The 21,927-nt window shown below is 52.0% G+C and overlaps 2 protein-coding genes and 1 long non-coding RNA gene across 9 annotated transcripts in view; 2 read left to right on the top strand and 1 right to left on the bottom strand.

Annotated features, from left to right (window-relative positions):
- TANGO2 (transport and golgi organization 2 homolog) overlaps window positions 1-14,881 on the bottom strand; it is a 45,085-nt gene extending 30,204 nt beyond the window's left edge. For 2 of the 5 annotated variants that reach the window (XM_084802461.1, XM_084802465.1), the window contains exon 1: window positions 10,165-10,273. The gene's annotated coding sequence lies outside the window, so the exon portion shown is untranslated. Of the gene's footprint in view, window positions 1-10,164; window positions 10,353-12,120; window positions 12,223-14,690 lie in introns of those variants that run through there. The other 3 variants (XM_084802463.1, XM_084802464.1, XM_084802462.1) reach the window with 3 other exon arrangements.
- On the top strand, window positions 1,958-5,003 carry LOC311609392. Its single transcript, XR_014783376.1, has 2 exons — window positions 1,958-3,646; window positions 4,742-5,003. It is a non-coding gene; the product is annotated as an uncharacterized lncRNA (long non-coding RNA).
- Window positions 14,882-15,029: 148 nt separating the features above from the next.
- ARVCF (ARVCF delta catenin family member) overlaps window positions 15,030-21,927 on the top strand; it is a 59,373-nt gene continuing 52,475 nt past the window's right edge. Inside the window, exons 1-2 of one of the 3 annotated variants that reach the window (XM_084802426.1) lie at window positions 15,030-15,285; window positions 19,780-19,831. The gene's annotated coding sequence lies outside the window, so the exon portion shown is untranslated. The remainder of the gene's footprint in view (window positions 15,286-19,779; window positions 19,832-21,927) is intronic. The other 2 variants (XM_084802424.1, XM_084802425.1) reach the window with 2 other exon arrangements.

The following is a 21,927-nucleotide window of genomic DNA, read 5'->3' as shown; positions in this document are numbered from 1 at the left end:
GCAAGCCATGGGGAGCAAACCACTCTCAACAGCACTCCTCCATGGCCTCTGCATCAGCTTCTGCCTCCAGGTTGCTGCCCTGTTTGAATTCCTGTCCTGACTTCCTTCAGTGGTGTTCTATGGCTGTGGAAGTTACAACTCCCTGAACGCAAAACACTGCAGACAGGCTCTACATTTTAAATGTCCGTAGAGCAACACTGTGGTGCTGTAGATCTCACATTCTACTTCACCTGAAAGGAAGGACAAGCTCCGCCCCTAGGTATCACCAGCTGAGGACTCTAGGCCTAAGCTGGCTGATCCCCATTGCGAGGTCTGGTGTCTTACCTTATATTGTAAAGTACAGGGCTTGACATCCACAGAGCATCAATACAATACACATTGGTTAGTCATACCTGCACCATCAGTCTGGATACCTGGGCCAGAGGGAAGCCCATCTCCCAAACTCTAATACGTCTACCAAGTTACCCTAACAGGCTGATGGAGATCCTGACCTCTTGATGTCTCACTCTTCCAAGTAGGGTCCACACTCGGGTGCAGAAACTCAAATGAGTTTTCAGTGTTCTACCCTGAATGAGTGTGGGCCCTTGCTCCCTCCCGGTAAGCTTCATGCTCCGACATAGGTGAGCAGACCCCCTGTGGACTGACAACCCACCAGACCCAAAAGTGTTAAAAAGCTAGTTCCTTGCAGACCCTAACCCACACAAAAGGTGCCAAAAGCTGGCTCTTTGAAGAAAAAACTTATCAAAGGCGCCCTGGAGACAAGCCCCGGGAAGTGTCCTGGGAGTGTCTCCTGCTAGTCAGGTTCCCGTGGTTTAAAAACCCTGAGGCTGGAAGGTTTGGGAGCACACTCCCCATTTCTCCCTCCATAGCTCTCTGTCTTTCTTTTATCATTAAGCTTAGTGAATTAAAATCTAATTCTTATAGAGCTGGAGAGATGGCTCAGAGGTTAAGAGCACTGGCTGCTCTTCCAGAGGTCCTGAGTTCAATTCCCAGCAACCACATGGTGGCTCACAACCATCTATAATGTGATCTGATGCCCTCTTCTGGTGTGTGTGAAGACAGCATACTCATATCATAAATAAAATATCTTTAAAAATAAATAAATAAAATCTAGTTCCTTGACTTTTTTTGTTTGTTTGTTTGTTTTTCGAGACAGGGCTTCTCTGTGTAGCCTTGGCTGTCCTGGACTCACTTTGTAGACAAGGCTGGACTCAAACTCACAGAGATCTGCCTGCCTTTGGCTTCCAAGTGCTGGGATTAAAGGCGTGCTCCTCGGTGCCAGGGCACATTAGTTTCATCCTTAGGGTGTTTACATTACAACACCTTAAGCAGATACTGGAGGAAAAGTGGTGGGAGACTCTCCAGTATGTAAATGCACATAACCCCACCCTGCCCCACTGCCTACAGGGGAACTCCTCCCTGACCAGAGTCCTGATATGAACTCTAGAGAGAGCTGCCTACTTTCTAGAGCATACAGGAGGCTGCTCAATATACAATAAATGGCCAGGTGGTGGTGGCAGACGCCTTTAATCCCAGCACTCGGGAGGCAGAGGCAGGCGGATCTCTGTGAGTTCGAGGCCAGCCTGGTCTACAAAGTGAGTCTAGGACAGCCAAGGCTACACAGAGAAACCCTGTCTCAAGAAGCAAAAAACAAAACAAAACAAATCAAAATATATATATAATGAATACATGAACATCTACACCAGCTCTGTCCATGTCTGAAAACAGCCAAGGTCCTTATGTGCAGATAAGACAACAAAGGAAGGTCTCATCTCCTATGACACTCAATGCTTCCAACCCTAAGAGAGTACCCAGCTTTCTCTGAGCTATCCCATCTCCATGTATCACCATGGTTGAGGCTAGCTCTGGCAAACAGGTCCTGAGCCAGGGCAGGTCCCAGTCCCAACTAGAATGGATGCTCAGGACACAAGTGGCCTCAGCTGGGCGAGGCCCGGGAACACAGCACACGGGACCTGGCAATTCTTCTGCTGACCATGCCAGGAGGAGGACAGAGAGGGGTGCTAGAACTGGACCTCAGCCACATGCTCAATACCAAAGGCTGCCAGGCCCCACATGGACACAGCCTGCTCACTGTCATGAAGGACACACACAACTGATGTCATTGGGCACACGTGGGCCATGCCAGGAGCATGTGCAAGCTGTGAAGGGAAGAATCCTCACCGTGAAGCTCAGGGCTTCCTGTGTCCTAAGGCTGCTGGCAGAAGTCTTCCCAGAATGGTGACTCAGATCCCCTGGTCCAACTAGCCACTTCTGAAAACCAGGAAGCGTCTTACATTTGAGCTTTTGTTTTGTTTGGGACAGGGTCTCTCTACGTAGCCCTGGCTATCCTAGAATTTACTATGTATACCAGCCTAGCCTTAAACTCAGAGATCTGCCGTCCTCAGCCTTCCAAGTGCTGGGGGATTAAAGGCATATGCCAAACTGGGAGGTGGTGGTGCACACCTTTAATCCCAGCACTCAGGCAGCAGAGGCAGGCAGACACAAGGAAAGCCTGTGTGATGGTTTTGAATAGGAATGGTCCCTCATAGATTCACGTGTTTGAATGCTTGGCCACAGGGAGTAGCACTATTACTAGGTGTGGCCTTGTTGGAGGAAGTGTGTCACTGTGAGGGACAGGCTTTGAGGTCTGATATGTTCAAGTTGTGCCCAGTGTGGCTCAGTCTTCTTCAGCTGCTGCCCTGAGATCAGGATCAGGATGTCCAACTCTCAGGTCCTTGTCCAGCACCATGTCCACCTGCAGGCTGCCTTCCTGCCATGACAGTAATGACTGAACCTGTGAAACTGTAAGCCAGCCCAAAAAGAAGAAAAGAGAAAGCAAGCCTCACACCCCAACCCCAAATTCAAGGCAGTTTGAGCCCTGATCCTACCTAGCTCAGCCTCTCCTTTTCTGGCAGGTAGGTGGAGTTCCCCACCCCCACCCCATATGGAATCTGCCTACTCCTCCCTGAAAAACCCAAGAGTTATAAAATTCCTTGATTCACCACATTTTATTTTATTTTATTTTATTTTATTTTATTTTATTTTATCTCTTCCTTCCCTCCCCCAAGACAGGGTTTCTCTGTGTAGCCTTGGCTGTCCTAGACTTGCTTTGTAGACCAGGCTGGTCTTGAACTCACAGAGATCTGCCTGCCTCTGCCTCCCGAGTGCTTGGGTGAAAGGCATGCGCCACCACGCCATTTTAAAGATTCTCTTCCTCTTTAAGGCCCGTCTCAGCTGTCATGGCCATGCTGTATCTCTACTCCAGCATTCAGGGGTCTATCTCTCCTTCAGACCCCATCATGATATACACAGCAGCTTTCCTTCCCAAGGGAGCTCTTCTTTGGACCTGTGGGCCCGCTCTCCCGTCAGGACTCTGTTTCCTAACAAAGCTCTTTTGTAGGCTGATCTCATGTCAGCTCCTTCCCATGACCCTGAAATTTAAGTTGGCTTTGAACTATGTAGCCAAGGCTGACTCTGCACTCCTTTTCCTCCTGCTTTTACCTCTTGAGTCCTGAGATCACAGGCATATGCCACACCTGCCTAAAACCTCTCATCTTTATTGTACAAGGTTTGTATCTCCTGTCTTTGCTTTGTTTTGTTCCAACAGGGTTTCTTTGTGTAGCCTTGGCTGTCCTTGACTTGCTTTGTAGACCAGGCTGGCCTCGAACTCACATCAATCTTCCAGCCTCTGCCTCCTGAGTGCTGGGATTAAAGACGTGCGTGCGCCACCATGTCTGGCTTCTCCTGTCTTGGATAACTCCCTTCCTAGCCCAAAGTGTGATCACCTCTTTCCTGGGTTCTTGTCTGTTTGGGTGGTGCCCACGACCTCTTAACAAACTGCAGCCAATAGCACCTAACCACCAATCCACCATGCCTGTTGGAGGTTGGTCTGGTGCTATTTTGATGCTAATTACTGGCTTCCAAGATCTAGTTGTCGCACGGCTAAACGAATTCTCAGGTACCCTAAGTATTGCTGTATAATCTTGCCTCACAGAGAGATAGTTCAGAGGTTAAGAACACTGTCTGTTTTCCCAAAGGTCCTGAGTTCAACTGCCAGTAACCATGTGGTGGCTCGCAACCACCTATAGTGAGATCTGGTGCCCTCCTCTGGTGTGCAGGCACACATGTGGGCAGAACACTGTATAATCTTGCCTTCCTGACTGGCTGAGTAAAAGGCCTGCACCTGGGCAAGGCAGAAGGAAGGGCTGCAGTGGAGGTTCATGGGCTTTGAGCAGGTAAAATCTTGGGCAGGAGAAGCAGAGGAGGAAGGGGATCACCATTGAATAGGAAAGCCATGTGGGCCCAGATGAGCCACCTTAGCAGGTATTTGGGGTTATGGATGGGAGGTAAATCAAATAGAAACTATAAGAAGCAGATGGCAGGGGCTGGGGGCTGGGAGATAAATGAGGACGGCTTAGGAGGGAATGTCTGCCCTGCCCCAGGTGAAAATAGGTGAGGACGGCAAGCAGCACAGTAACGAGGTCCAGGGTCTTTAGTGGTTCATGTGCATGTGGTGCTGGGGATGGAAGCCACAGCCTCATGCATGCCTTAGCTTGCTTACAAGTGCTCTAATACATCACACCTAAAGCCAGCTCGCATCCTTCCTCTGGTGCTGTCCTGCCCTAGAGTAGCACACAATGGAAAACAGCAGTAAGCCCCTGACCCCGGGGTAGCAGCAGGGAGGTGTCAGGCAGGAGAGCAAGCATCACTGTGTTTTGTACAGTGACTGGACATAAGTAAGGCAGACAGAACCAACTGGTCTCAGGGATAGACAGACTGTGGGAAGCAGATGCCTGGGAGCCAGCAGTGGCTTCTGCCTCTGCCTCTGTCTGTGAATGGCTGGGCTCCCTGGTACAATCCATCAAGTGTGTGCTGAAAACCTGCATACCCGCAGTTGGCATGTTTCAAGACAAAGAAAGCTGTCTCCTTCCAATGTGCCTCAGAAGGAAGCTTGCACATCTTGCTCTCTCCCCGTGGAGGCAGAAAGTAAGAATGAGCAACGGGGCCCAGAACACAGGGCTGCAGGGCAGAGCACAAGTGGACTGCCTGACAGCCGCCTCACTCACCTGAGCAGCGTGCAGCACACACTTCGGGCATAGAGGAAAAGGCATGCAGGGCTTGTGGGCAGAAAGGTGAAGACGCAGGACACACACAAAGGAACTTCCCAGCTGGAGATCTAGCAGTCCCAGACAACCAGCAAGGGTTGTATGGATCGAGGCTATGGACAGAGGCTGCGTGACTCTAGAGCCACATGACAGAGGACCGACAACGGTTGAAAATGCACCTTTGGGGTTGGGGATTTAGCTCAGTGGTAGAGTGCTTGCCTAGCAAGCGCAAGGCCCTGGGTTCGGTCCTCAGCTCTGGGGAGGGGGGGAATGCACTTTTAAAGCTGGGGTATGGTGGCGCACGCCTTTAATCCCAACACTCGGGAGGCAGAGGCAGGCTGATTGCTGTGAGTTTGGGGCCAGCCTGGACTACAAAGCAAGTCCAGGACAGCTAATGCTACACAGAGAAACCCTGTCTCAAAAAACCAAAAATAAATAAATAAATAAAAATTTTTAAGAAAAAAAAGAAAAAAAAAGAAAGAAAGAAAAGGCCGGGTGTGGTGGCGCACGCCTTTAATCCCAGCACTCGGGAGGCAGAGGCAGGCGGATCGCTGTGAGTTCGAGGCCAGCCTGGTCTACAAAGTGAGTCCAGGACAGCCAAGGCTAACACAGAGAGACCCTGTCTCAAAAACAAAAACAAAAACAAAAACAAAAAAAGAAAGAAAGAAAGAAGGAAAATGCAGTTTTAGTGTAGTTTTAGGGCTGCCTAGTCTGTTAGTCTGGAAAGGACAATCAGTGGACAGGCTCCTTGGGCTTTCAAAAGCCCATGTAAAGCAGTCAAATTGCTGCTGGCTGTGGTAGCCCGTGTGTGTGTGTGTGTGTGTGTGTGTGTGTGTGTGTGTGTGTGTGTGTGTGTGTGTAGCTGTTCTTTTGGGCAGGACAAAACAGACAGAAACGTCTGGTGTGATGGGTTGTGATGTGGGCTCCAGGGAGCTGGCAGCATAAGAGGTAAACACACATAGAACACAGTGTCGCCATTCCTGAGACCTTGGCTGAGACAGTCTCCCGGCAACCAATCGGCTGCAGCACCCTCTTCTCCTCCCATCTTGGCAGCCAGAGCTCTGTAAGGCTACGCTGCTCAATCAGCTATGACACAGCAGTTCACTGTGACAGATTGTCTCCTCTGATACCTTCTCCTCAGATCTCCTCAGTGTTCTGAAGACATAAATTCAGCCTCACACGAGGGTGTCATTGTCTCCTCACAGTTCAAAGGAAGAGCACAAACCAAACTTACTATAGGTATGACAGGGGGCCGTGGATACAGGAGAGCTTTGCATTTCAGCCTCCGCTCGGTTCGCCAGCCTGTCCCCTGCTCCCCACAATATGGATAGGCCTGGCCATCACCTCGTTTTGTATTGAAAGATAAACACATAATTAGGGCAATCTGTTTAGTTTGGGTTTTGGGTTTATTTTGTTTTGTTTTGTTTTGTTTTGAAACAGGAGCGCTGGCTGGTCTAGAACTTTCTACATAGATCAGACTGGCTCAAACTCTTGGAGATCTGCCCACCTCAGTTTCCCAGGATTAAAGGTGTGTGCCACCACACCCAGACAAAATATGGCAGTTCTTAAAAACAAACAAACAAAACAATAATAAAAACCCCATCAAACTTATTTATGTATATGAGTATGCTGCTTACATGTATGTCTGTGTGCTGCTTACATGTATGTCTGTGTACTGTGTGCATTCCAACTGCCTGAAGAGGTCAAAGAAAAGAGGGTCTCAGGTCCATCCTGGAACTGGATGGAGTTGTAAGCTGCTATCTGGGTGCTGCTAGGAACTGAACCTAGAACCTCTGCAAGAACAGTGCTCTTAACTACTGAGCCATTTTTGCTCACAACTTCTCCAAAGAGAGGTTAAAAGCAAGCACTGAGGGAGCTGGAGAGATGGCTCAGTGGTTAAGAGCACTGTCAGCTCTTGCATAGGTCCTGAGTTCAATTCCCAGCAACCCCATGGTGGCTCATGACCATCTATAATGTGATCTGATGCACTCTTCTGGCATGCTGGTGTACATACTGATAGAAATTTATATACATAAGAATAAATAAACATATTTTAAAAAGCAAGCACTGAGACACATTGTCAGTTATGATACAAATGTCAGCAATGTGCCACCGAGCAGTTGCTGGGACATGGACACTGGTCTTTTTAAGTTTGTGTACATAATTTTTGCAATCTCAGAAGAAAGCTGGGTGTGACACACACACCTATAATCCTAACACATGGCAGGCAGAGACCGGAGGATGGCAAGTTCAATGCCAGCACAGGCAACACAGCAAAACTATATCTCATATTTATATCACATACACACACACACACACACACACACACACACACACTTAAGAAAAAATAATAACAGCACCCTGGAGACTGAGAAATAAAACAGCCATGAGTTCAGGGCCAGCCTGGGCTACAGAGCAAGTTGGGCTAGTAAAGACTATATTGGAAATCCTGACTCAGAGAACAACTGAGATTAGGAGAGGTGGAAGTTGTACAGATCACCTCAAAGATCAACTTGGTTTGAGGTGACCTTGTTGTCAGGAGCCCTTCAGCAAGCCCTGTAGTCTGAATCAACAAATGCCAGACTCAAAGCCACTGCTGTTGTAAGCTGACACGTTATCAAAAGATGCGCTCTGGCTCTTCCCCCACATAGTGTGTCAACAGCAAGCCTGGCTGTGCCTCTGGGACTCCTCCAAGCCTTTCTGTCCTGCACTTTCTACAGGTGGTCACCTACATCCAGGGAAGGGCTTGCTTACATGCATCAGAGCAACTAGGAGACCCTACGGAGGGGCTGCAGTCCGGGGAGGCAGGATGGAAGGATGGGACAGGAAAAACGATGAGGACATGAGAAGCAAGAACAGTGCCTCATCCTGGAATGAGATTGCAGCTTTTTGCCAGGTGGAAAGCAAACCCTGCCGCACGATTAACAGCCACTGCCGTGCAGGTTGCTGGCAGTCAGCATTCTCTTCATATACAGATTTTTTTTTTTCTTGAGACAGGGTCTCATTGTGTAGCCTTGAGTAAGCTCAGAGTTCTGCCTGCCTCTTCATCCCAAGTGCTGGAATTAAAGGTGTGAGCCACCATGCCTCGTTTACAGGTATTTTATGTTAAAACAGCAATAAGCCATGCTTAAGGCGTGAAAAAAACGTATATGACCTTGGGTATGGCCTTATCTCTGGACCCAGTCATAATCAGAGAACTTCAAACAAAACTGTTTACAGTAAGATACCTTCCTGTTGCCTGAGGGCTGAACTTTTGATTTACAACCTTGTCACTGCTTTCAGAAACCATCCATCTTGGGTTTTTTTGAGATAGGGTTTCTCTATGTTAGCCTTCACTGGCCTGGACTCTGTAGATGAGGATGGCCTCCAAATCACAGAGATCCACCATCCTCTGCCTCCCTGAGTGCTGGATTACAGCACCACCTCATGTGGCTAAAACAGAACTTTTAAGCCTCACTCAATGAGTTGCTTTTGAGAAGCCCCAAACCCAAACTCTGGGGGATGTTTTACTCTCTTTTGAGCATCTCCTTTGCTCCTAATATTCATGCTTAAGCCTCTATTGAGATATTTTTAACACAATTTCCAACTCTGCTTCATAAACTGGCTAGCTCCGAGCCAGTGGTGGTGCAGGCCTTTGATCTCAGCACTCAGGGAGGCAGAGACAGTCAGATCTCTTTTGAGTTTGAGGCCAGCTTGGTCTACAGAGCAAGTTCCAGGACAGCCAGGGCTACACAGAGAAACCTTGTCTGGAAAAACCAACCAACCAACCAACCAAAGAAACAAAAAGCTGACTAGCCTGGAATTCTTTTCAGCATCAAAGCTGTGACCTGAGTTTAGGTCCTTAAAACTAGGGGTAAGTCTCAGGCTGCTGAGAGCCACAGCTGGGAGCTGTGCCTCTTTTGCCAGGTGTCCGCCAAACACTTGTTAAGTGAAATAAAGACAGAAAAGTAAAATGAAGATGTGGGGCTGGTGGCCTGAAGAGATGAGAGCACTACAGCACCCCACATCCCTGCAGGAACACTCAGAATCTGAAGGAGGGGCACCGGCTCTTCTCAGTCTATCCCCAACAGTCACCCTCTCCAGCAGATCACATGATCCAGGAGGTCTGGGGAGAACATAAGCCTGGCAGCCAACCACGCTGGCCTGGAAAAGCCTTGGAAACACTTGACTCCTTAGGTATAGTTTTCTTCACTATGAACAAGATTGGATCAGTGAATATTGCCTTCCAAAGTGCTCTAGAGGACATCTTTCAAAGTGTCACTCAGCTGTCACTTATAGCTGTCACATCTACCTCATAGAAGATGGCTCTCGGCCCAGTAGTGGCAAAACAGCAGACCCAGACAGCAGACAGGTCTGCTAAGCAAGACACACTTCACTGGGGGAGGGCCGGGGGACTGAGGATCAGGGACTTGTGCAAGGGCATAAGGTTCACTCTAAAGACGTGGCGAAAGGAAGCACGGGAAAGATGTTGAGGGTAGACAATTGGGGTCACAACATCGGATCTTCCTTGTCCACTGTCCAAGTGACTAAGACAAGCAAAACCTGGGCTGCTAATGAGCCAGGCCTGGCTTGGACGCAGATTACAACGCAATGCCCTCCCGTTCCGAGCAAGGGTTTACCAGGCCAAGCTAGTAAAGCCCATACTAGGCATAGGAATGACCCAGCATTTGCTGCCTACTCTGACATATTGTGAGGCCTGAGGAGGCCTCAGCGCGGGGATCAGGATGACAGGGGCGGCATGACTAGGCTCCAAATGAGTCCCTGACGCTGGAGATAGCAGCCCTCCACCCTGCAACAACCATGCAGCACCCAGTCCTGCCAATCTAGCCTCTTACACAGCAAGCCTGCTCCGCCGGCCGTGACCCCCTCCCCGCACCCACTCCTGACAGGGATAATCAGAAGCATCTTCTAGTACCAAGTGGGCTGCTTTCAATTTTCAGAAAGATGGTCTAGTCTGTCGGTCTAGAGTCCCGAGCCAGACCGTTTACTTTCTATTTTACGCCTTGGAAAGGGGAAACTGAGTTAGGACAAGGTACGGGCCGCCTCGCCCTCGACCAACCTGGTCCGGACCGCGTTCCAGGAGCCCGGCGCCCAACCGCGGGTTAGCCCCGCCAGGCGCGCAGACCTCCAGCCCCAGCCTCCCGCCGCACACTCACCGCCTCCGCCGCCGCCGACTTCCGGGTGCCGCACCCGCGCGCCCTAGCCTCCAGCCCAGGGCCCGCCTAACCCGCCACCAGAGCGCTCGCTATTGGGTGCAGCAGCGAAGGACGGAGCGACGAACCCACAGCAGCAGCTTTATTGGTCGAACGTGCCGTCGCTCAGAGACTCCAGGCTCCGCCCCCACAGCTGCGCCAAGACTGGAGCTGCGCCAAGGCTGGAGTTGTGCGGGCATCTGCCACAGCTCTTCAGCCTGCGGGCTACCTCTGCGAGATTGAGATAGCCCCTGAACCCCCACCCCTTAGACTGTGTCCTGGTCTTAACCTCTAGATCATACTCGCATCTGTCCTGGATAGTCCTCCCTTCCCTTTGTCGCCTCCAATTCAATCCAGACTGTCTGGCTCCCTGGCCTCTGGACTCCCTTATCTATTGCAGTCGCTGCACCACAGAACTCGGGACTTCTGCTCCACTTTGCGTTCCTTAGCCTTCGAGTAGACATGGAGGCTGTCCTGCAGGCCCAGACCCTAGGATAAGGAGTTGACCATGCTTGAGCTCTCTGGGCCATGACTGGGGACGCTGGAGCAGGACCAAGGCATTCACTAGGGCTTCCCTTTAGCATCAGGGGCCTGAGCATCACTAAGGTGGCGCATCAGAGGCCCTCCTCAAGGTGAGTGCTCAAAGATGACAACTACATTAAGGACAATGATAATAATGTACGACAGCCTCTCAATTCGGTGTCTTGATACCCAGTTCTCACTCACTGCACTTTACAGACATAAATAAAATTGCTCAGAGCACTTAAGCTAGTCATTTGAGGTAAAATAAAGGGTTAACAAGATGGCCATGGGAGTAAAGATGTTTGCTGTGAAGCCTGGTCACCTGACCCACATGGTGGAACGGGAGAACTGAGTCCTTTTAAGTTTCCTCTGATCAACACATGTGCATTGTGGTGCACACACACTAAATAAAATGTAGTTTAAAAACTTTTAAAAAGATTTATTATTATGTATACAATGCTCTGCCTGTATGCACACCTGCACCCCAGAAGAGGGCATCATATCACATTATAGATGGTTGTGAGCCACCATGTGGTTGCTGGGAATTGAACTCAGGACCTCTGGAAGAGCAGACAGTGCTCTTAACCTCTGACCCATCTCTCCAGGCCCAGTGATTAAAAAATTTAAAGATGGCAGGTTTGGCAGTAGCTACATGGAGGATCTAGGCGCCATGGTCCCAAACTGAAATGATGCCGCTTTGCGGAAAACTGGCAAGGCATCAGCAAAGCATTTGCAAAGGCAAAGCTTAGCCAGACCTAGCTACAGATCTGCTCTCGCTCTCAGCCTTACCTGGATTCCTTCTGAGAGCCCATGGAAACCATCTGCACACAAGACAGTACCCCCTGCACTGTGACTTGTGGCCAGCAGGTGGCAGACCTGGCCGGGCATTTCCATAGTTCCTCCAGGTTAGCACAATCACCCTGTGCTCCTGCCCGCAAGTCTCCAAAGGAGCAACCAGACCACTTACTTGGTCTACGGGACTAAGAAGTAGTTGTGGTGGACAGGTAGGACATAGGTTTGGAGGTAAATGAGTGTGGTCTGGATATGGTCTAGCAGGTAAACAGTAGCTTGTCTCCAATGCACCAAGCTATGCACCTCTAGAGTGGGACGTGGGTTGGACAAGCGTTCCCAGAAAGAGAGACATAAGACCATGCTGGTTGGTGGTTCAAATCCTGTCCCAGGCAGCAGGTAGCCTCTTGATGGGATGTGAGCCCCTGCCCCTTTTCTGTTCTCTCCTATTTGAGTCTGGCTCATTGCCATTCCACCTCCAATCGCACAGCCCTCAGAACGGGGGAACTCACCACTTTTTGTAGCCACCTTTTCAGTCTTTTAAGTGCTGACTGGTTAGGAAGTTCTTCCTGACACACACCTTCGCTCTGTGGCTTTCCCCAGCGCTGCCCCTACAGAGCTGGCCAGCTGCTGGCTATAGGGGGAATGAGAGGGAGGGGGGAACTGTGTTATTGGCTCCTGTGGTCTCCTGCTGTGCTTTTGACCCCTGCCTGGGAGGGAGACTGTAAGAGATTGCCTGGGAGGGAGGCAGCCCTAGCTGCGCTGTCTCTACCCATCCTGTTCTTCTCTCTGCAGCTGGTGATCCGAATCTACAGCGGACAGGTCTCTGGAGGTAGGCATTTCTAGTTTGGGCTAATTTGGGGAGGTTATATATCTACCCTCTACCCTCTATCAGCAGAGAGGAGACAGTCTAGACTCTTGTACCATCAGTAAGTATGGGGAAGCAGTGATGCAAAACTGCAAGGTTTTCAAGAGGAGGGCTCCGGGATGTCTAGGGGCCAATGCCTTTGGAGACATGCCAGTGGACAGCTGGGTGTACTAAATCCACTTCTAATGGTGGAGAGAGACTCCCCCACCACCCAGCAACTTAGCCAGAATGTCATCTGTAGTGCTGTTCTACATAGCAAGAGCTGCATTCTGGGAGGACTCTGTTTTCCTGGGGGAGGGGGGGTGCTCACTCCGCCTTCCCAGAGCCGCAATACTATCTCAATGCCAGGATGCCAAATGGCGTCCATTGCAAGTGCCGATGCCAATGGATTAGTAGCAACTGTCTTGACTCTGAAAAGCTCCTGGTGTCTTTTTTTTTTTTTTTTTTTTTTTTTGGTTTTTCGAGACAGAGTCTCTCTGTGTAGCCTTGGCTGTCCTGGACTCACTTTGTAGACCAGGCTGGCCTCGAACTCACAGCGATCCGCCTGCCTCTGCCTCCCGAGTGCTGGGATTAAAGGCGTGCGCCACCACGCCCGGCCCGGTGTCTTTTTTTTTATTGCTAGTGCACAATTAGACACAGGTGGACCCAGAAGTGAGATCTTGCCCCAGGCATTTTACTTTCTTTGTTCTTGCCAACCAGTCATTATTGAGTGAGCACACTGGACTCAGCATAGATGCCTAGGTACCCGCACTTTCACACACATTCTCTCTCTCTCTCTCTCTCTCTCTCACACACACACACATCTCCATTAGCACTATCTGTAGGGCCCTTGGGAAACAGAGGCAGGCCGGAAGTTGCACATTTCCAGGTGCATCCAGGGTATGGAAGGCTTATAAGCCAGCACAGGCCAGATTCAGTGCCCCTGCCTCTCTGGACTCCCATCTCCTGTTCACAGAATCCCTGGCGGTTCCCCTCTGCTGCCTTAGGCCACTATAGAGATGTGGGCTTTTTTGGTGTTCTGTACCTAGCAGGGAAATGTGTGTTAATCTTTTCAGGCAGTGGATGAAGCTCCTTGATGTTTCTCCGAGACTCAGAGCAGGGCAGAGGATATAGGGAGAGATAAATGCTTAATTCCACTTTTCCCAGGCTGAGGACTCTTGTCATTGCCCCAGGAAAGAACAGTCTCATGGTGTGTGTGTGTGTGTGTGTGGTGTGTGTGTGTTGAGGGGGGCGGCTACCGAAGGGCTTTGTAAATACAGGCTTCACAGAAGGAACAAACCCTAGTTTTACCAGAATCTATCTGGTTTTGCTCTTGAAGTCACTACAGCCATCTGTGAAGAGATTGTAATCTTGCCTTAGTCTGGGCCCAAGTTGTTGGAAGTTGGTCTGATGTATTTTTGTGCTGATTACTGCTGGCTGTCTCTGTGCCCCACCTAAGAGCCTAACCTATTTGACCTATAAAAGGCATCACATCTGGGCAGGGCAAATGGGATAGGCATGGCTAAGGTTCTCAGGTTTGGGGAGACAGAGAGAATGGGGGTGGCGGTGGGGAGAGACCAGAGGAGAGAAGAGAGATGAAAAAGGTTGTGCCATCATGGGTTAGATGGAGGAGAAGCACATGGCCGGCGTGGATAGAGATTTGGCTCAGATGAAGAACATTAACAAGTATTTGAGATTATGGATGGGAGGTAGCTTGATAGAAATTATTAAAATCAGATGGCATGGATTGGGACAAAGATCCCATATCTGCCCCACTATGGGAAGTAGTTTAGGGGATTAATATCTGCCCTGCCCAGGCTAACTAAGGCTATTTTAAAATATAACAGGTGTCTGTGTCTTGATTGATTGGTAGTGGGTTTAGAAAACACTGATGTAATAATAATTATAGGCCTAATAATAAACATTATTAGACCATGTTGGTAAATTAACTGCAATAGCCATCCCCACCCCCTTGCCAGCCTAGCTAACCTTGTTGGTCCTCGCTTGCAGAGATTCTAGGCCAGTGAGAAGAGTTCCCAGGCCTGGAGGTCCAACGCCTGAGTTCACGCCTTGGTTGCCTAAAGCAAACAAGAACCTACCCAGACCTCAGTTTTCCATCTGTAAAGTGGGGGTAGCAGCCCAACACTCCTTTGCGAGGTGTGGGAGAAATATTCTATGCCATAAAATGGGATCGACGCTCAGTGTCCGGCATACCGCAGGCGCTGTACAGGATACCTGCGAGCTGGGGGTGATGATGGAGACAATGCTGCTGAAATCCGGGGTTGACCGCCAGTCCTATAAGCTCCGGCTCAGGGGAGAGTCCTCGGAAGGTGGCCCGGAGGGGTCAGCTCCTAGCCTCCTGCCACCGTCGCAACCGCAGCATTTCGGGCAGGTGTCAGAGCCTCGGCCTGCTCCGCTAGAGGGGCCGATCTTCGGCTAAGACTGACAATACCAGGAGCCCAACAGCAAGCCGCTATCTCTCTGAATCCATCCAATCCGTACGGGTTGCGGGGCGCGTCTCTCTACCAATGGGGAAATTCGCGGTTAGATGGGGCGGGGCGGAGGCCTCTCCTCCGGCCAGGTCCGCTTTGCGCACGGGCCGCGGGAAGGGTGGGAGGGCCAGCCAGCCTGATGGCTGCTCCCGGTAGGTGAGGAGGAGGGTTCGCCCCCAATCCCCCGTACCCGCACCAGAACCTGCCCGAGCTGTGGTCCTGGGAGCTGCGTTCGGGGCAGAGCGCTGGAGAGGCCATTCCCTGCGCGCCGGGAGACCCGGGGACGCCTGTCTTGGGGGCGGAGGCCGCGCTGCGGAGCCGCCCACGCCGCGCGCCAGGTGAGCTCGGCCGAGTGGGCGGGGTCCGGCTGTGGGCCTAGGGCTGGACACTCGCGTCTGGACCTAGGGCTGGCTGGGGATGGGTGCTGGGGAGCGGGCTGGGTATAGCGTCTAGATTGCGACGCGGACTCGGGGAGCGACAGGGTCCTGGGCTCGGACTCAAGGTCTGGGTGGGGTTCGGAAGCCAGTTCTTCCCACCCGCGCCCTCGTCCACACAGGGCCCCCAGAGACCCGGGGTCGCTGGGGGCGGGTCCCTTTGTGCGTGACCTCAAGGCCCTGTCCGACTTGGTCGCGGTGCCAGCTTCACGCCGCCAGGCTGAACAGGACCCAGCTCCCGCAGCCTTGCCCTCTGCAAGCCACCGCAGCGCCTGGAAGCAGGGACCCAGCAGCTCCGGAAACTTTACAGGGACCCAGGCGCGGCGAGGCTGGGGAACTTCCTAGGGTGGCACGGCCGTTGTTGAGCGCTGGGTCTTGGCTCTGCCAAAGGGATGTCCCCGCACCGCGCTACTCCTAAGGCCTCACAAATGAGAGAGGAGGCGCTGCTGGGAATCCCTTGTCTGGTGTCTCCGTCTGGATCTCCTAGGGTACCTATACATTCTTCAGTGGGACACAGGCCCTGGACAGTCTGCAATTCTGGAGTTGCTCTGGGCAGGAGACCTGGGTACCCTAGCTTTCCCTTTCTAATTTTTAAACAATTAAATGTTGCTTACAAGCAACATTTAACTGTATTTGTTTCAGTGTCAGATACCCGAATGTCTAGGGTACTAGTGGACTTTCAACTTCCTCCCTGTAGATTCAGACGTTTAGAAATGATGGGAAAAAAAGAAAATGCTTCCGTTTGTGTTAACTTTTAGGCTAGACTCTTAATATGGGCTAACAACCTGAGATGCAGAACACATGCCTTCTTTTATAAAGCCAGAGGATGGAGCCTTGGCTAAGTTGTCTCTGGGAACATCTCCCCATAAGGAGGACCAACTCAGCAGAGAGCCCTCAACTCCACAGTGATCCCAGCCCCTCTACCTCTCCTTCTCTGGTCCAGGATCCATCCAGAGCAAGTGCTGCCTGCTCTGGGGAGGGTCTCAGGATCTGTGAGCCTGGCATGGGTGACGTACACCGTGACTGTTGGGAGTTCATCCCTATGTTCTGAGGTGATGCCTGCTTCAGAAGCAGGTGGCCCAGGTAGATACTGGCTGTCTGGAAAGGCCTGGATCTACAATTCTGTGTCATCAGAGGAACTAGGTGTTTCTTGCAGTCTACAGCCACCTTCCCTTTGGGATCCTGATATTAGGGACTATCACATAGGTGAGCACAAGGTACTTAGCCCTGAAGACAGAGGAACTTCTGAGCATAGCCAAGCCAGTGCCCACTGGGTCCCCCAAGCTGTGCCATCCTCATGACTTCTGCCCAGATGCTGCGACCAAGGCTCTCTTGCATGAATTATACCCAGCCCTTATTCTCGCCATGTCCCTACCCCCCTCGATCTGTGCGCTTTGGCTCCCTACGTTTCATTCTTGCACACATGCACACCCTTCCAGGTTGCCTCTCCCTGGTCCCAGGCACCCTTGGCATTTCTTAGCCTCCGTAAAAGTAACCCTGTATCCTGCCTTTGCTTATGCAGCACACGAGTACAGGCTGAGTTTCTGTCACCCACCAGACCAGCCTGGAACTCTTCAGCAGATGCCTAGCTGGAAAGGTAGAGCTCTGCTTCTTCTCGGCTGCTTGTCAGGATGTGGAGTTTGGGGGGCAGGGAGCTGGGGTGGTGGTGGTCAGAGATCCTGCAACAAGGCCCCTTGACATCCTGGAGTGGTTCTTGCGCTCTGACGGAGATCTGAGGGCCATGTAGTGGTAGGATGATGAAACCTAGACCCAGGAGCAGATGGGAACGGTTTCGCAGGGGAGTCCAGGTGTGGGCTGTGCATCAATTAGTTGGTGTGTTCTTGGGATGGGTCAGGAGGAGTGGTTCTGCTGTGGTGGGCTCTGGTCATCCAGCTGAATAAATTTTCGCTGCCTAGTGGCTTAAGAGTTCTCTGTATCTCTGCACACGTTGTGTTGCTGGGAAGGCATGTTTCCCGCTACTTGCATTTTCGCTCACAGAGCAAAACCTAAGGAAGCCACGCAGGACTGTAGCGTGCTGAGGCCACAGTGCAGTCAGCACTGAGCAAGCTCTTAGGCCATCCTGATCCTCCGTGGGCGTGTGTGACCCTACGTCACCTGCTTCTCATGCTCAGCCTGGCCTGACTCAGCTTGAACCCGCGGGAACTCTACACGTAGTCAGCCTTAGCTGACCTGTCGCTTCCTGGTCTGGCCTTTAAGCTGAAGCCTGACACTGTGACACAGCTGCAGACCTTCCCCAGAGTCATGAGTAGGTCTGTGGGGTATAGGCAGGTGGTGGCAGTGTTGGTGGAGGAACCCAGTGTGTGTGCCTGGGAGGCAGGTTATGACAAAGGCAGGCTCAGACTATCCCCATTGGAGAAATGGAATATGACAAAGCACCCAGTGGTCCTTGGGCGGGCGGGTGACCCTGGGGCCTGTGGCTATAGAACATCCGCAGGATGTTCAAAGGGTTTCAAAATGGATATCCGCTGTCATGAGTCCCATCACTAGACCTGCCTTTGTGTCACTGCCCTGTCCAGTCTCTCTTGTCACTTCCTGTCTGCCTCCTGGATTCAGGGTCCCCAACAGTCTGGCTGGCCATAGTCACTCCACCCTGACCATACCTGTACCATGTCTCTGTTGACCTCCACCACCCTGCATCCCAAAGCTCCCCTGCCTCTCCTCCTTTCCCCTACCGTCTCTCTTGGAGTCTCATATGGCAGGAGTCATATTCTTGTAGCCATGCTGGTTGAGGGGTGTGGGGAACCCTGGGGATAGGAAGAGCTGAGTTCAGATCCTGCCTGTTCCAGCTCTGGTTTTCACTTTTGTAAAATGGGGAATTATACCTACCCAGGACGGTCGGTCAATGGGGAGCCAGATGTTGGCTCACAACTCATGTGACCAAGGCTGTGGCCTCTGGCGAGTCCTGGTGTGAGACTTTTTGAAGATCAGGGCCTGATAACAGAGTCATATGGTTCTCTGTGAGACAGGAATCTAGGTTAACATTTAAGTTAAAGGCAAGGTTGTCCCAGAAATGTCATGCTTAGAGCAGGGCTCATTGTCCAGTCACAGGCTTTGCCTCTGCTTGGGGGAGGGCCCGTGGACAACAGTATCCAACCGTTCCTCCAGGATCAGCAGGTCCTCCTGCCTTAGCGTGGGCCCGCTCCCCCGGCCTCTGCTGTTGTGCGTTGGCCCTCATCCACACATTCCACTAACCCACTCTAACATTTAACCAGCTTTCCACTTCGTATTTGAAACCTCTCTACTGAATGGTCTGGCAGCTTCTAGCAACACAGCCTGGCCCTGAATATGGCCACCAGAGGGCCTCAGGGACTGCCCAGGGGAGCAAGCCAAGCTCTGACTATTCCCTCCACTCTCTGCTGTACACACCCCTGGCCCCAACCCCCAACACACACACACACACACACAAAGTGCACACGCCCGTGCGCGTTAGATGGAATTCAAACCCAGAAGCCTGATAGGCTATTGTAAGACAGAGAGACCCACCTCTGAGACCACAGGGGAAGATGGTCAGAGGCACAGAACAATCTGGAAACAGACGAGAGAAGGAAGAGCTCCCATTACCCACTTCATAGTACCCCAGAGATGCCTCCTTCCCTGCCCATCCCTCCCTGGATGTTTATGCCAAACAGGTTTTTGTTTTTATGACATAAACACTCTGGCAGTGTCCCTAGGCTCAGATATACCAAGGGAGAATGTGTCCCTGGACTATTTGCCAAGATAGGATGTGGTGGTTCCATGGTGGATGTGGGTGCTGAGCAGGCACCACTGCTGTCTCACCCCATATTCCAGCCTAGGTACACACTGTGAACGCTTCACACTCCAGGGCCGAGTCCTACCGCTTGCCTGCCACCAGTGTCTTAGGAACTGGGAGCCAGGGTTGGAGCTAGCTTTGGGGAGCCCTGGGAGAGGCAGATGTCATCCAGCAAGGTCAGTATGGGCTGCAGGTCGGGGAGCCACGTGACCCTACATGGAGCAGCAAAACCCCAATGATGCAGCCTTCTGGGAGGAGAAAGGGCGCAGTGTGTCCATGTCTCTGACCTTTCAAGCTCACCAGAAGGGAAGCTGACCTAATGCGAACTGCAGTCCCAATTGTGTGTGGAGATACGTGGTTGTTCCTGTGACCCCTGGTACTTTATGAATGGAAGAGACACTTTGATGGCTTTTGACACCCTACACACGTCGCTTTGGGGCAGACTGGGTGATAGTTACAAGGAGTGGGGATAGCCTGATGTGGGGTTGAGTCAGGAGCACCACAGGGAGGCCTTAGGATCAGGAAGCCAGTGTCCTGCTTGGAGGACAGGCTAGGCCAGTATGCCTGCATCCAGAAGGGTTTGAGTCCAAGGCGGCTTCATATAATATCCTCTGGTTTCTCTACAGGAACAGAATCCACAGGATGGATGTCAGGACATGCTGAGATCCCATGAAATAGGTAAGTAGTAGCCTGTGTTGCTCAGGATAGCAGAGTATTCTGGTGGGGTTGGTGGGTGTGGTTGATGCGACCTCCTGCCAGCAGGAAAGACGCTTGACACAGGATCCTTCTCAAACACGTTTTATTGGGAGCGCCCCTTGAAGCTGAAGCGAAAGACCCCGAACCCCCCTAGAGCTTGAACTTAAATACCATCTAAAGCGGCGTGTTAACACCTCACAGGTTCAGGCAGAATGCCTAATTAACATATGAATGCAGATAGGTCAACAGCTACACAAGCGTAGTTGCAATTAGCATAGCCCCCCTGACGGGAGGGGCAACTAGAGATAGCTCTAGCAAACGCATGCATGCGTACTGGCAATTGTTTACAGGTAGCAGCACACAGACCAGCGCCATTATTGGGTGCGGCTGGCACAATCGTGGCTGGCTCCTTACATGTGGTCAGTTGTGGGATGGGCTGGGCCCAGGCAGTGAGTGCTCTCGTTTGCTCCCCGCTTGCTCCTGGTTGGGCACAGTCTCCAAGCTGGGTGGGACCAGATACAGGGGCTTGCCATGCCAACTTGGATTTCCCAGTGGCTCAGGTGTGCGTAGCAGCCACCTGATTGACGGCTGCCTTGGGGATGAGCCCACAGTGGGGCCGACCTACCAGGCTTCTGGACATTGTTAATGAGGACATTAGCTGGCTCTGATCTCTGTCCATCTCCGCTTGGATGCTAGCCATGGTGGTATCTGGTATCAGCACAGCCTGCTTGGCCCAGAACTCAGCTCAGGGATGCTTCCGACTGCCCAGGGGAGTCAGCTGGCCACTGCTGATAAGCCCCGAGGCCTGGTACCACGGACTTCACCTGCCAAGTGAATGAATCTTGACATTTTGCATGCCTGTAGTTGACAGCCTCACCTCTCTGCCACTATAGGGTGGCAGAGCCAATGACACTCTGCTCTGATCGTAGCCCTGCTGTGTGAGCTGGCTTAGCTGGGGTGGTTACCTATTTTGTGTTCATCTGTGAGTTATGCCTGCCGGCTTCAGTGGCACTGAGGTGTGATGCCCAGACAGCGTGGCAGGTTGGGTGGCATAAAGTACCCCCGGTACTTTATGAATGGAAGAGACACTTTGATGGCATTTGACACCCTACACATGCTGCTTTTGGGGCATACTGGGTGATAGTTACAAGGAGTGTGCCCTGGACACACTTGTTCATCCATTACAGCTGTCCAGTTTCCAACTAGTTGTCCTCCTTTCTCTCACCGAGTTCCGCTTAGCCAGCATCAGGGCCCACAGGGGAAATCTGGTTCCATAATGTTGTGACAGGGAGAAGGTAGCCACAGACCCAGGAGCACCAGGCTTCCGGATGCCCGGGGGTCCTCTGTGAGGTAGCCACAGACATAGGAGTACCAGGCTTCCGGATGCCCGGGGGTCCTCTGTGAGGTAGCCACAGACATAGGAGCGCCAGGCTTCCGGATGCCCGGGGGTCCTCTGTGAGGTAGCCACAGACATAGGAGCGCTAGGCTTCCGGATGCCCGGGGGTCCTCTGTGAGGTAGCCACAGACATAGGAGTGCCAGGCTTCCGGATGCCCGAGGGTCCTCTGTGAGGTAGCCACAGACATAGGAGCGCCAGGCTTCCGGATGCCCGGGGGTCCTCTGTGAGGTAGCCACAGACATAGGAGCGCCAGGCTTCCGGATGCCCGGGGGTCCTCTGTGAGGTAGCCACAGACATAGGAGCGCTAGGCTTCCGGATGCCCGGGGGTCCTCTGTGAGGTAGCCACAGACATAGGAGTGCCAGGCTTCCGGATGCCCGAGGGTCCTCTGTGAGGTAGCCACAGATATAGGAGCGCCAGGCTTCCGGATGCCCGGGGGTCCTCTGTGAGGTAGCCACAGACATAGGAGCGCCAGGCTTCCGGATGCCCGGGGGTCCTCTGTGAGGTAGCCACAGACCCAGGAGCGCTAGGCTTCCGGATGCCCGAGGGTCCTCTGTGAGGTAGCCACAGACATAGCAGCACCAGGCTTCCGGATGCCTGGGTGTCCTCTGTGAGGTAGCCACAGACATAAGAGCACCAGGCTTCCGGATGCCGGGGGGGGGGGGGGTCCTCTGTGAGGTAGC

The sequence above is a fragment of the Acomys minous genome (genome assembly GCF_964271855.1).
Source record: "Acomys minous genome assembly, chromosome: 11".
Classification (NCBI taxonomy): Eukaryota; Metazoa; Chordata; class Mammalia; order Rodentia; family Muridae; genus Acomys; species Acomys minous.
Note: the sequence above shows the minus strand (reverse complement) of the source record. Positions and strands in the feature narration are given on the sequence as shown.